At 31.9% G+C, this 16,022-nt stretch overlaps 1 protein-coding gene across 6 annotated transcripts in view; it reads left to right on the top strand.

Annotated features, from left to right (window-relative positions):
• Positions 1 to 540: 540 nt before the first annotated feature.
• Positions 541 to 16,022, top strand: part of LOC128868483 (uncharacterized) — a 99,864-nt gene continuing 84,382 nt past the window's right edge. The window contains exon 1 of one of the 6 annotated variants that reach the window (XM_054110616.1): positions 541 to 1,339. The gene's annotated coding sequence lies outside the window, so the exon portion shown is untranslated. The other 5 variants (XM_054110614.1, XM_054110615.1, XM_054110618.1 and 2 more) reach the window with 5 other exon arrangements.

Here is a 16,022-nt window from a genome sequence, read left to right on the forward strand (position 1 = left end):
GAGGGTAGAGTCTATAACTCACCTCTAAAACCTGGAGCTGTTGTTGTCACTTGGGGTTGTCGTTGTTGTGTGCTACTGTGGTTATTGCCTTCCATACGCACTTGTTATGCCTTTCAACCGGCACACGAACGAGCAACCGAAATGAACGAATGAAGCAGCAGCTGAATGGCATTCGACGATTGATGACGATGAGGTTTAGAGCCAAAGCCGAGCAATTGCGGCTATAGCTGAGTTGGGTAGGCTGATAAAACACACTTTTGGGGCAAAAGGAACTCTACACAAACATTCTCCAAACTCTAAAAGACGAAATAAGTACTTGATACAGGGCGGGAGGGAACAAAGGTGTAGAGCGGCGCAAAAGCCGGGCAATCGGGTAAGCGGACGCGATTGCTTGCAAAACAAGTGGTTGACGTAGGGCTCTGTGAGCGGCTGACGAGCATCCAGCGAACAAACGTTAACGAAGCGTTCGAGTGGGGAACACGCGTGTAGTAGCGGACGAGCAAATCAAATAAGTTAGCAACAGTGGCAGTGTCCAGAGAGAAGGTAGTAGCAACAACAGCAGCAACATAATTTGGCGAACAACAAATCGTTGTGACAGCTATATTGAGTGCCAGCTGCTGAAGTTGAGTGTAAGAAGTGCAAGACGAAGAGCCGTGCGGCAAGTAGGGACACCAGAGACAGGAACATGGCAATAATGAAACACAAAAACACGCCAGAGCAAAGTGGCGCAACAACAAAGCAAAAACAATGGCAGTCGACTCAGAACGGGCAGTAGGCGACAAAAGCGCGCAGCACCGACGACAAACCCAACAATTGCGATGCACTGCAGCAGCGGCAGCAGTAGCAACACTAACAGCGATTGTTGTGCGGAACGAAACAACGAATGGCGCGACGCCGCGAATGGCGAGCAGCATTCGGCTATAACTAACGGTGCATACTGTTTGTGCCACGACGAGCACAACGACAACGACAACACGAAACGTATTCAGGCTGCTCAGCGCAGTGAAGGCATGGCAAATAACGGCCAACGCTAATACGAGTACACAAACAGCCAGTCAAGGAGCCAACAGGCCAACCTTAACGCAGCCAGCGTTTCAGAGACGCGTTTAGTAGACAAACAGGCGATTCCTGCTAAGAACATACGACGAGTCCTCGCTCGTCGCTGCTAACGTTAAGAAGGACAATTTCACTAGAGAGCCTTTTTCAAAAGTGCAGTGAAAAAATTTCCAAAATTGCAGGAAAAGCAAAAATGAAAACAAATTTAAAAAACTGAACGGTAAAAACTATTAGAAATCAGTGCAGCGAAAGTGAATAGCGAGAAGGTAACACAAGTCTCTGTGTATGTGTATGCCTGCAAAAGCTAATTGTTTTTATGGGTTTTTTTCGTTTTCGAAAAAATTTTCTTCTCAATGAATTTGGAAAACTTAGCTGAGCACAATCGCTGCCAATTGGGTAGCGTGACTGTGGCAAAAACAAGTGACGTTGCAAGTAAGGATACATATATACGTTGTCAGTGGGCAAGTGTGAAGTGCATGTGAGAAGAGCGCAGGGAGTGTGGAAAGGCAATGAAATTTTTTAAAAATTTTGCAATACGATTTTTTTGTTGGAAATAAAGTGAACGTTGTAACTAAAAAATGGAAAACACAGACGCCCTTAAAAAATGTTTAAGAAAAAAAAAATGAAGTAAAATAAAATTGCAAAAACAAATTGCTACCGAGTACCAACAAATCAGCCAGCAATTGATGTCGCGATATATAAAAGTGTTTGTGCAGCAGTGAAGGCAGTCAGTACGCGATTGAAAGTGCAAGCGCAAGGAATCGGCAAATGAAGTTCACTAAACAAAAACAAATGACAAAAGCGCATGAAGTGAGAGACTTCATATTTAAATAAACAGTAAATAAATACAAAAAAAAAGAAAAGAAATATTAAGTATGAAAATTTCAAAGCCCGACAATGGCGAGATCTTCTGTGAAAGTAAAGAGTTTCATTAAATATTGAAATAGTTTCGAAATAAATGCAAAAGTGTTAAGTACTAAGCTGAAGCGCAATGCAAGCGAAAAGCGAATAGTTTTAGAAGTGTAAACAAACATTTAATTTTTTTTAGATTGTTAAATATTGAGTAAAAAATAAGAAATTTTAATTAAATGCCTCCAACTGCTAAAGTTAAAAACTAAGCGAATAGACACTGGTGCGTTAAGAAAACTGGATGAATAAAAATTGTTTGCAAACTTGCGCGGCTGCTTAGAAAACTAATAAAATCAAAACAAAAAAAAACTTAAAAAAATTGTTGGAAATAAAAACCATTAAAATGCATAAAAACAAAACCGGACGAAACAATTTATTTTACCAAATTTGTGTAGCTGCTAAAGAATCCAAAAGAAGCAAGAAAAACCCTTAAAATTTGCAAAATAAAACAATTAAAATATCGACATATAAAAACAAAAACTGGACGAATAAGGGTAGTTTTGAAAAATTTATATGACCGATAAAAAAATAAATAAATAAAATTTTGCAAAATGAGAAAACCAAAATATTGAAGTATAAAAACTGGAAATAATAAGAAAAACGAAAAAAAATTATTCAAATATAAAAAAATGGACGAATATTTGCTTGCGAAAACAGCATAAACAAAAAATAAATGAAATTTTGCAAAATAAGAATATCAAAATAGTGAAGTATAAAAAAACTGGCAAAAAATATTGATATATAAAAAAACTGGACGAATAAGGATATTTTAAGAAATTTGTTTGACTGCTAAACAGCCCGAAAAAAGCAAACACAAAAAATTAATAAGCATTTGCGAAATAAAAAACGTTTGAATTAAAAATATGGAAAAACAATAAGTATAAAAATACTGAGAGTTTTTATTATAAAAAAAGCAGTATTTATTATATAATATACTACATGGCTGATAAATGCCCAAAGAAAACAAAAACAAAAAATCCAAATGAATAAAAAAATCAAGAAACTGGGCAAATAATTATAATAAAATTATTTAAATAAAATAATAAATAAATAATAAATTTATTTAAATAAAAAAAATGAAAAAAATTGCGAAATGCAAAAAAAAAATTAAATAATATATATAAAGACGTTGTTAAATAAACCAGAAAAACTCAAAAAAAAAAACGTAAACATTTCTCCGAATTAAAAAAATTCAAGAAACTGGGCACATATAAGCATTTCAGCTACATAAACAGATAAAAAAAATAAAAACAAATTGCGAAATGGAAAGAAATAAATATATAAAAAGACGCTGTTCAATAAACCCAAAAACGCAATTACAAAGACATTTAAAAATTTTGAGCAAAAAAACCAAAAAAAAGTTATGTCTACGGAAAACCACTGGAACAATACAAAAACAAAAAACACTTTTTATCAAAACAAAAAAATTAATTTATAAAAATGAAAAAAAAATATAAGCAATGCAAAAACAAAAAGAAAATAAAAAGAAAATAATAGAAAAACATTAAAAATACAAAACTTATATAACAAAAGCAAAAAACATTTTTAATAAAAAAAAATTGTTTTTTAAAATAACAACACATAAACAATACAAAAACCAAAAACAAAAAAGTGAAATAATAAAAAAAAAACATTAAAAAATACAAAATTTTTATAAGGAAAAAAATGTATAATCATAAACATTTAATAATTCAAAAATAAAAAAGTGAAATAATAAACAAAAACATTAAAATTTATTTAAGCGAAAAAATAAAATAATTTTATAATAAAAAATTTTACAGTCATAAAAGTTTTTACAATAAAAAAAAAATTATTTAAAAAAAAAAATGTATATGCACGAAAACCGTTTTCAGCAAGGCATAACAAAACTTCTCAAAATGATTAATTACACCTTTAATTGGCATTCATTTTGCAACAAAAGTAGCAGTACTTTGAAGTACTATGAAAAACTAAATAAATATAACTGTGCATTGAAGCTCACAAGACTCCAAAACAATCCATTGTCCCAGAACACACAAAATTTTGCATTCAGCATCTCTTAAACAACACTGTACAAAAGAAAAAAACAAATAACAAAACTCTGACAGCCACATCCCTTTAAAAATTTGATTATTGAGAATAGTATTTGTTCCACACGCTTTGTATAGTTTACACCAAGAATTGTTTTTAGAGCGACTCAAAATTTATTACTTCTTAAGATGCAACGGCAAACGCAATCTTAAAATCTGAATATGTTTACAGCTGTGGCATTGAAAAATGTTCTACAACAAGTCAAATTTATTACAGGTGATGGCATCCGCATATAAGTAAAAGCATAGGTGAATTTTGTTTTTGCTTTTTGAATTCCATCATCAGCATGGTCTCCAAACTTGCTTTCGGTTCCCCTCCAGGAATGCCAAAAAAGGGTCCTTTACTCTTATTTTTTTTTTTTTGTAATATTTCACACAGATGTAAACAAAGCAAGTAATTTTGACGTTATTCATATCTACGGTGAAAAAATCAGTTGGGCGGATGTCATCACCTGTAATAAATCCGCCCTGTTCTACAATTTTAGGCGGCCCACAGTGAGCTTAATTTCCCTAACCCATATTCACTCTCTATATCTTTCACAGCATGAGTATTTTTAGTACCCAGGGAAAATAGGAAAAAGGATCCCTTAAACGGTTGTATAATGGTGCCATTTGTGGAAAAAATGTCAAAACGCACACCACAACAAGGAGTAGTAGCTCGACCAAATAGCTAACAAAGGATGTACGGCCCAGTTAGAAATATGTAGATGTACATATGTATATATACATATATATTGCTAAAAAATGCAACAAACATTTTTTTCTATAATTTTTCCCACTTATGTTTTAAAGATTTATACTTATATATTTTTTTCTTATCTTATCTGCAAAAAAAAAACAATGGCTATTCAGGTAAATTTATTTTATTGCCTTCATAGTAGTACGCTTCTAAAAATAATATTCAACCACTAATGAAATAATCACAGCACTTATCAAACGCATTTTCCGTCCTAGGCTTCAGTATTCACAGCCTACAACCTTCAAAACACGCAGCGACTCAAGTTCAATATATTCAAAGCGGTGTCTGCGAAGCCTACTTTGAGTAAATGGTCAAATGTCCCATATGTTGACACATAATTCAACTTCGACAAATATTTAAAAGTCTCCCTTAAGTCACCCATCTCCTATAATGAAGTCTTCGTAGGCGTTCTGATAATCGGACATTTTTTCTCATAATTTTTTAATCGTTTTTTTTTCCTTTATTAATTACAATCTGTTAAATTTTAAGAATATCTTTGTACAATTAGGATTTATTATTTATATTTTTTTATTTAACGTGACGCTCTTTTTCTTATAAATTGAGCGTTTTTGGCAGGAAGCGAGATTATTCTCTTCTGAGGTCCAAATAATCCTTTAACATTCTTTGCAGTACTTTACAACTCAAACTGCATCCAAATCGGTCAGGTCTCTACATAATTGTAAAATGACAATTTTCGAACACCAATTCTTTGATTTTCGTGACTTGTTGCTCACCAGTTGACGTTGATAGTCTTCAAGGGCGCTTAAGTCATCAATGTTCAATGTCTTCTTTGAAGTTTTTTATCACATATAAATATTTTTCTGCAGTGAAATTGGTCGATTCCAGGCCTTTTCTGCATATTTCTATATAATCGGATATTGGAAAAGTCATCAAAACGATTATACTTTTAGTCGCCTTTTTCATGATAATTCCTGAAAGATGTAATTTTAGGTGACCTTTTTAGGAAGAGCTAACGAGCTACTGTAAAAGATCCAAAAAAAAATCCTCTGAACATCTCGGAGCATAGCGTGACTATGAAATGAATAATGGCATTCACTTGAAATATGCCACGTGGCATCTGTGGTAAAGAGTAGTAATAACATAAAATTAAAGGCCAATAGTCTCAGCTGCTAGTTGCTTTACTGCTCTTATGTAATTATTTTCAATTATATTTGATATAAATAAATGAATAAATAAATAAATAAATATCGAAAAAAATCAACAAAAACTTTTCCCGAATCGGCTAGCCCGCAATGTTTGCATTAAAAATTCATCTTATTTTTTTAGCACATTAGTATTCCGGTTGAAGAGTGCAAAATTACTATTTTTGTCTCTCTATAACATCATTTCATACATGTAAATATTTCTCTTAATTTCCACTCAATGTCTAACAGTACCACTCCTAATCATTTAAGCCCATTTTGATGTACAAAAAATGCTCCTCTATCTAAGGACTGCTGAGTTTACCACTTGATTCTGAAGGTCTATCAATAAGTTGAAAAATAAAGTTTTGAAAATGATTTGGAAAATACAATATTAAAAATCTGAAAAAGAATTAAATCAAAAATAAAGTTTATTATATTCATATAGCTAACCATAAAATTTAACTTAAGTAAAATATTAAAAAAATAAAATTAAATTAAAAATCTAAATTACCACAAAAAGCCATGAGTTCGAAGTGCAAGCCTCATTTTCATTCAACCACTACTTTAAAAATAAATATATAAGTAAGTAAATGAAAAACCAAAAAGTACGGATGCAGCTAAAATGGCGTCTTAATATTAGGTATTGCAATTTAGGCAATCACTCACATAATGGACATTTAATTCTGCATTCTGAAATGTGCAGGCTAACAAATAGTCGACACATTGGCTTCCTCATTTCGCTGAAGCACAGAAAGGAGTACATTCTCCTACTCATCAAATCTATTTTCCTTACAAATAACACTTTTTAATGCATTTTGCTATATTTTATCCACCACAAAGCAATTAAAGAAGCAGATTCGAATAAATGACCTCTTATGGGCTTGTCTCGAGATTTTTGGCTGATGCTTTCTCCACCACAAAACAATTAAAGAGGCACATTCACATCAGTTAGCCTCTTGTAGGCTTGTCTCAAGACTTTCAGCTGATGCTAACACAAGAAATATAATTGCAATTTGTATAGAAAGAATGAAGAAATAAAATTAGTAGTAAGAAAAAGTAAGTAGCAAAGCCTACTGAGAGAGAAAAGAAAACATCTAAACATCTTTCGTTGATCGAACAGTAAAATTTCGATGCGTTCGTGTTATAAAACGATTTCTATGCAAAATAGTGCTTTCGTATTAGCGCACATTTGTATGGAGCAGCGTTCGCATTACGGGATATTATGACTGCTGTTTTTTAGGTGGAGAATTCAAGTACCGAAATATTTCTGTACTTAAATGTAACGAAATGTTATCTTAATTTTCGTAACTATTCAATGTACATAGTTTCTTGCAACATTAGCTGTGCTGCTTCATGATTGCTTGCACTGGTAGCTCTCCGTCTTTAATATTTTTTGTATATAAGATCATGTATGCTCTACTTACACTCACTCACAAGAGTCATATGGATTCTCATAGCTTTCTGGTTATAGTTTTCATCTTTAGCTATGAGGAGAAATCTCTTCTTCGTAGTTACGGCGCTTATACAAAAAAAGTTATTTCTCTATTACAATCTCTCTTATAGTCTCCGTTTTCAGTTATAATGGAAAAACTCTTTTTTCGAGTTAAGGCGCTCAGATAAAAATGTTCTTTTCCCTCTTTGAACTACAGAACTGCTTTTGAGATGATCCTTGATTTTACTAGCACATTCGGACAATTTGCATATACTAGTTTTACCATAACTCCTGTATACTTTCTAAGTTTTCCTCTATTCAATGCACGCTTTTCTATTAAAAGTTGAATTCAGTATGAAAATTGTTCACTACAATGTAGAAGAATATAAAAAAATAATAAAAAAATAATATATAAAAAAAAATTAAAATATTATGATTTAAGTATTAAAAATGTATCCGCCTATTAATGCCATGCTTAGGACTAAATCTATTTAGAAAGTATAGGCAATACAACCTAAACAGCAGCGACAGATATTTAGTGTCGTCAAAATTTCGAACGCTATTTCAATTAAACACTTCAATATGCGGCGCGTTGCGGAAGAATATATCAGCCTATTTCACAATTAAGTGCAAATAGCCTGGAATCAAAACATTCGCCAGCATAAAAACTCATTTGTGGATTGCCTTGTTCAGGAAATTTTCATTAAAATCTTTCAAAAATATTTAATACCAGCAATAAAGCAATTGCGCCGATTTTTCCTGCAGAGTTAATAAAAAAATTAAAAAATGAATAATTGGTGCTTACACTTCTGTTAGCTGTTTGGCCGAGCTCCTCCTCCTATTTGTGGCGTGCGTTTTGATGTTGTTTCACAAATCGAGGGGTCTACAGTTTCAAGCCGACTCCGCACGGCAAATGGTTTTTATGAGTAGTTTTTTCGTGACAGAAATACATCGAAGGTTTGCTATTGGCTGCGTAGGGGCTACCGCTATTAGAAGAAACTGTTTCTATTATTTGAGAATACAGAATATATAGCAATCATAAAAATTGGATTTACTTTTTCAATGCAATGTACATTTATAGATACATAGAAAGGAAAAATATGGAAAAAGTGATTTTTATATTTTATTTATTAGGTATTCTTCCACCCAAAAAGCACTGTATGCCGCTGCAAACGAGCAATAAGTTGTAATTAGCAAAGAAGGAATTTGGATCAAAATATAAAAATTTATGTTATGATTTAAAAAACAGTAGTAAGAAAAATGCGAACAAATTTATAAGCAATTTTCGTTGCACTCGAGTTACAAAAATGTAGGCAGTAAAAGTATCAGCCAGAATGAGCAATTACTACAATGGATAATCGAGTAATATTTGGAAAGTATAAAAATAATAGATATTGAATTCACTCATTCCAAAGCTAGCATTATAGCATAAGAAGTACCGATAGTGAACTCATACGTTTCAAAATTAGCTGAAAAAAATTAAATTTATATATCGTCCCCTTAGTATTAAAATAGCCTATAAATTTTTTGATGCTTTGAGAAAATGAATTTCAAACTTTTTGTCGAAAGTAGCTCTCACTCAAATCTCGTTATGTCTGTAAATATTTATTATTTTTGACTGACGTTTTGACGCACTTTGTGGAACTAGAATTTGACCAAATTTTGACCACATATAAAATCGACGATGGAGAATCCAAAAATTCAATAAAAAAAATAATAGCCTATGAGCACATAGGCTATTGTTATACTAAGGGGGCGATATTTCCCAAAACTAAATCAACGCCAAATTACATTGAGCAGACAGCGGCAGTAGAGTAGCTAAATAACGACAGATTTTCGAAGTGTATTAAAAATTATTTCAGAACAGTAATTTATCCATTTGTGGAACAACATCAAGACGCACGGCACAAATTGGACGAGGGCAAACACCCAAAAAGGGTATATGCGCCAATTATATATATATATATATAATTGATTAGTTCGAGTTAGGTTATATGATAGTCTCCAAAGATAAGCGGGCTCACATGGCGGAGAATGTCAAGTTCTTCTATTATCTTACCATTGCAAAGGGGAAAGGACTAAACTTGCTTGAATTCATAAGCGCTGTTAGCAAAAGAGGCAGAGCCGCCTCGCTCATTAGCTTGTGATGAAACAAGGCATGCGTTTGAAAGTTTTCAACAAAAAACAAAAAAAAAAACAATACGCTGTAGCTATCGTATAGGAATTGGAGGGCTACGAAAAAAAAAAAAATAATAAAAATAGCGATAATAAAAAATATAGCGCCTCAACATTTTAACAAGTTTTGAGTATTTGTTTTTTAGTTTGTCATTGAAACTATTTTCTTATATAAATATAAATTTTAAACTTTGTACAAAATTTATAAAAACTCGACAAATTTTTATTAAAATTTCAAATCGCTTAGTCAGAATATTAAAAAGGAAAAAATTTATGATAAATAATAATATAATTTGCACTAATTTATTAACAGACTCGTATGAGGTTTTCTCTTGAGTCTAGTGAAGCTCATGGGATTTGCAATTTGCTAAAAAAATGGGTATGTGGCTTAATAGCCCATAGAATTCTGGTGCAGGCATGAAGTGGCTACGAATTTTTTCTGACTTTTGATCATTTCTTTCGTTATCCGCTGTCTGAGTTGCGTATTTTCTCCATGGGAAAAAATTTCGAAGATATGAACAAAACGCGTCACATGAAGAAAATGCGCAACACCGCCGAGCAAAAAATTTTGGAAAATCAAAGAGGCTCTCTAGCAATTTCTAAATTGCTCTTTGTTGTATTAAAATTTAAAGGGCTGTAAGACTGCGTACCCATTTTTTTAATTCGGTTTCAAAAGCTTGAAATTTTGACGAATATTTGTCAAAATTTTCTAATATTTGTTTAGAGTTCGAAATTTTTATGAATATTTGTCCAACTTTTCTAGTTTTTGTATAAACTTTGAAATTCGGATTCATACGATTATGATTGTTAGACAATGAACTATGCTTTTACATAAAAAGAAATTGATTAACATTAATAAAAAAATGTATTAACATTAAAAAAATAATAAAAAGAAGAAAAAAAATATAGTAAAAACTTGTTAAAAATATTGCGGTGCTAAATTTTTTAGCGGGCTATAGTTAAATATTTCAACTTGTGAGTAATTCAAAAAATTAAGAAAAAAAAATCTGTAAGCATTTGTATTAAATTACATCTCTTCTTAACAAACACTCAATATTTCCTTCTGAAATATGGTAAGCGGAAGGGGTTTCTTCACACCCTTTGTACATCTGTAAAAGTCTAACATTGGTCTAGGGAGGGCGGCGGCAATTTGGCAACTGTCTAGCGCAGCAAATTGTCTTCATCCATTTTCGAGAAAGTTGTAATTATTTTGCAAACTCATTTCCGGGCGCTGACTGATATTATATTGACAACTTCTGCCTGCACACACACATGCGTACGCCGCACTCACATATGCAGATAATTACATACACACATGAATTTATGTTATGTTATACTCAGTAATGTTCTGGTGCGCTGAATTTGCGCAGTTTATGAAAAAATGCGGCGTAGATTGTCTCATAGTAGAAAGCTTGAGAGATGTTCTCCTTTTGCAAAAAGTTCTTACAAATATGAGTTAGCAGAGTAAGAACAAACACACAAAAGATGATGAAGTTATAAATAATTCAGTCAGCAAAAATTGTATACTTCTTTAATATATAAAAGTTCAAAGACATCAATTTTTTTATCCATACATTTTCCGGACATCGGCGCATCATTCGAAAAGCAAATTTCAAACGTAGAAAAATACAGCGTTAAATTACTTAATATCTTAAAAAAAAAACAAATAAAAAACTAAAAATAACTGCATCGAAAATATTGCATTTGCTGAAGTTTATGCGTTAATCACTTTTCTCTTTTTTCCTTTTGAATAACAAAAATGGTATTTCTTCGTTAAGTGACGATAAATATTTATTTATTTTCTTTAGGTATTTACGGCCTATTAAGAACATGAAAGTCTAACTTTCTAAGACTATAAATATAAAGTCGAAAATTATAAATTAGAAGCAAGAATTCCAGAGATTGTTAATAAATAAATAAATTTTAGGTTGAAAAAAATCAAGTATGAACAAATTTAAGCTTTAGTGTTCATGTAATGAAATCAGATGCCAACCTTAATTTTCAGATTGAGAGCTATTTGAGCTTACCTTACCTACTAATAGACCTTCGAATCTTAAGCCTTTGTGTGGCAAATGTGCACCTAATGATGCTGGTCAGACTCACAAATATTTAATACTGAAATTAGTGCAAAAGTTTTCTTTTTAGTATTAACATGCATACTTCTATTTAGCCAACAACATTCTAGGCAAACACCTAAAATATCATGAAGGTGACTCAATGAGTAAAATATTTTATTTACAATTTAAAAACAGTCTGGCTTAGCTAACAATGCCGAAGCTGAAAGTTATCACTGAGTGAAAGATTTAGGCATCTTTAGTATGAGGGAAATGATTGATGAAGTACGGAGTTCTTTAACCCTTGGGTACTTTTGAAGCCTGAGATAAGTCGTGCACTTATTTACCCTAAGATTGGATGACGGGTCAATGACGTGTTAAAAACGTAAGCTTAGACAACATTTAACATGCGAAGTTCGGTTCATTTCTTCTTGTATCAGTCATTTCTTAATTACAATTCTTACGGTGCATACTACTCCAAGCAACCAAAAATTAAATCCGTACCCTAGAGATTAAATCCACATCTACACTTTCTACTAAATACATCTTAACATTAGTCAAATTTCTGCTCCGTTTTCTCATGTGAGCAAATTGCTGCCTTAACATTTCATTTCCAAAATAACATCAAACACTTCAGACCGTTGTATTCGTGAATACAAATGACGCGACAGTTTTTATGGTAGTATACGTGATCTTCACATAACATTTCTGTTAACAGCGCTCGCGTAACATAATCTGTATAATGTTTAGAATGGAGTAATCGGATGGGTGTCGGAGAAAATTTTATCAGCGCTCACTCGAAATAGTTCAATATTTCTTTTCCTCTCTCCTTTCCCGCCAATTCGCTTGATATTTATGTAGAGTAAAAGAAGTTTGTTTTATTTAAGTGAATATGTGAGTACTTAGATGATGAATTCAATTGAGCTTTCAATTAGAAAGAATTAAATAAAAATGTAATTTATTGCCAATATTGCCAGAATTGAAAAAAAAAAATAAGTTCACAGACATTTAGGGCGTTACTTAGCGAATGGCACAAAAATATTCTTAACCTAATATGAATACGAATTTGGGAGAATCACTTACAGCCCTTCCACATTTTCACCAATTTTTAACTATATTTCTATTTTTAAATGTTAATTATTATTTTTTATTTTTATAAATTATAGCTCACTGCTTAATACAAAACACATAAATCTAAATAAAAAAAATTACAATATAAAAATATTAGAAAAATTCTACACATGTTCCATCACAATTTCGTGGTCTTGAATTAGAATTTATGGAAAAATTTTTGTTATGCAGGTTTATAGTAAATAATGCCGTTGATTTAGTAGGTTAGATTGTGGTGGTAGTCGGTCTGTACGGCCAACTCACGTAGACCTTACAGGTCCGTTGTGATAGCACTGTGCGACACGGGAACCTCATTAATTTTTCTTCGTGGTACCAATTTGTGGCTCTTATGAAGCGCAGGATTAGTCCATGCCCCCGCCAGACAGTTCCGTATGAGATTTGAAAAAATATTTGCCTAGACAACCTGCTTCGATTTTAGCTAAGGCTGGACAATTGCATAGAAAGTGCTCAACTGTTTCTTCCTTTTTATCATATTTACAAATTCTACAATTTTCATAGAAGAAAACTCCTAGCCCCAAGGAATGTCTGTCAAACAGCCAATGACCGGTTATACAAGCCACGCACTTTGGGATATTCTATATTACCTTGAGAACCAAGGCAGTTCCTTTGTCTTTCTCTTGTTTATTGCGGTCATAGTAGCCTAGCTATTACGTATGTATCTTTATCTCTCCATGCTCTATTGTTCTCTTGGATGATGTGATTCTTAATTATTAATTTGCTCGTGGCCATAGGCAGTAAGACATTTCATATTTTTCATATGGTGAAAATGCGCAACACCGTCAAGCAAAAACATTATAAAAAATCGATCGTATTTTTTAGCAACTTCGAGCTTGGACTCCTTTAAACTAAAATTGAATAATCTAAAAGCTGGGTACCTAACAATTTTATATATTGTAGATATTAATTTTTTTAAATTTTGTATACTTATACATATATTGTAATTATGATATAACATAATACAATATATATATACAATATATCTTTTGTTTTTATAGTTTTTAATTTTTATTTTATTTATATTTATTTTTATTATTACAATATATAAACAGTATAATGAAGTAATATCCGCAAAATGCTATAAAATATCTATTCAAACACCCGGAGCACGAAATTCAACTTTCCATATACTTATGCTTTTAAAATTTTTGATTAGCTTTGACTTATTTGTTTTGTACCGAATGATTGGAACTAAAGGAACGAATGACCACCCAATAACAATGAGTGCAGAAAAAACAAAATATAAGTCCCATACTCTAACGAAGAAAGAATAAAATTGTGATATTACATAAGAAAATTTTTATTTTAATTTTACTTTTGCTTTTACTTTTATAGTTTTTTTTATTTTTATTTCTCCTTTTACTTTTATTTTTACCTTTATTTTTATTTTTACCTTTATTTTTAATTTTACTTTTATTTTTATTTCTACTTTTATTTTTATTTTAATTTTATTTTTACTTTTGTTTTTATTTTTACTTTTATTTTTATTTTAATTTTATTTTTACTTTTGTTTTTATTTTTACTTTTATTTTAATTTTATTTTTACTTTTATTTTTAATTTAATTTTTATTTTGACTTTTATTTTTAATTTTGTTTTATTTTGACTTTTATTTTTACTTTTGTTTTTATTCTTGATAATATATACTTTTAGCTATCATCTTTTAAGGAGAACTAAAGCACTTCTAAAAAAAAAAATCTCTCTTCTCATATAATCGGTACTGGTAGGAGTATATATGTGATCCCCATAATTGGCATTTTCGAACTGTAAATGATTTCTCTCTCTCTCTCTCTCTCTCTGATAGTTACTTAGTTCAGCTATTATCAACTTATAAGCGAGCGCACATAGAGATGTTCTTAAGTGGATCTTCGAATTTGTGGTGTGCGTCTTGCCTACTTATAGGAATGCTACTTATGTAATTTTTATGCTGCCTCGTAACTAGAAATCCATTTTTGTAAGAATATTTTTCATATTAGCTCATTTCATAGAAATCCATTTTTATGAGTGAACTTTACTTAGCAGAAATGCAAGCGCAGGTTTGTATTAGCCTGCCAAGGGCAGAATGTTGTTAAAAATAATATTTTGGTAGTTTTATCTGCCATAGAGTACAGAATCGACTGCCAGATTGCCATGCATAAATATAGTGGCCGTAAATAACCAATTTTTTAATTGTTTATATAAAAAAACAGTTCATATATGCAATTAAAACTATATGCTTAAGAGCAGCTTTGGCTACCAAAGCCTTACCAAATCAGTTTTCATTTACTTTTCAATCGAGCTTCGAGTTCGCCGACATTCAAGAGACTGGAGCCACCGCCAGGATATCATCACTTCTATAGGGAGCAGTTTGGTTGTTGTACGAACTTTATATGATTTAGTGACGCGATTACTTCTTTGAATTTATAATTCTTCAAATTTTATTTAAATGCTTATAAGTTTGATCAAAAAGTTTCCCGAATATATTTAGAAGTCAAGTTTATTCTACAAAAGCAATATTTTCGCCGCCTTAAAGTACTTCCCATCACCTGCTAAGCACTAATGCCAGCGTTTGACCCGGCTCTCGAAACATTTCTGGAACTCTAACATATTTCCGGTATACCCATCAGAACCGTCTTCGATTTATCCATTATTTACTTTCGACTGTTAAAATGCGTTCCCCGTAGTGGGATTTTTGACTCGATCAAACAGAAAAAAATTAAAAAAAATATGCCTCCCTCACTCACAGCGGACCCATTTCGTGGTCTAAGTGGCATCGTTGTCTCTATGTGCGATGCGGCTGCCAATGGCTCCCTTATGTGTGGAGTTCATTCGTTCGTTCTTGGTTAAAAACCTACTGATAATGAATATATTATATAATAAATCTTTTATTCTTCGGCGAATTGCTTCACATAAACGTCCATTCTAATGACGCTTTTTTTACACAAAAGTCACGCAATGGCGATGCAATATTTGTGGGAAGGTTAATCACGGCTGGGACAACCTACCAAAAACAAAGCAAACAAAAAAAAAAAACAGAACTCAAACCAGTTCACTTAGAACGTCACCTGGCGGCTGTTCTGGGAACTTTTTAATCAAGTTGGTTTTCAGCTTGTGTTTAAAAAGTATATCATCACGATATTTCTCACCTGAGTTACCTTTTTAATGTTAGTAAATAAACGCATTTCTGAATTAAAAACACATATTTAAGTATTGAGCGCGTTTCCTTCGTGCTTTAACACGTTTGACCCTATAACCAATCAGAAAAATTCTCTGTGGAACATGCAAAACCAATTATCAGATAAGCGGTAGAACAAATGTGGTTTGGAGTTGAATAAGGC

This window comes from Anastrepha ludens, chromosome 6 (genome assembly GCF_028408465.1).
Source record: "Anastrepha ludens isolate Willacy chromosome 6, idAnaLude1.1, whole genome shotgun sequence".
Lineage (NCBI taxonomy): Eukaryota > Metazoa > Arthropoda > Insecta > Diptera > Tephritidae > Anastrepha > Anastrepha ludens.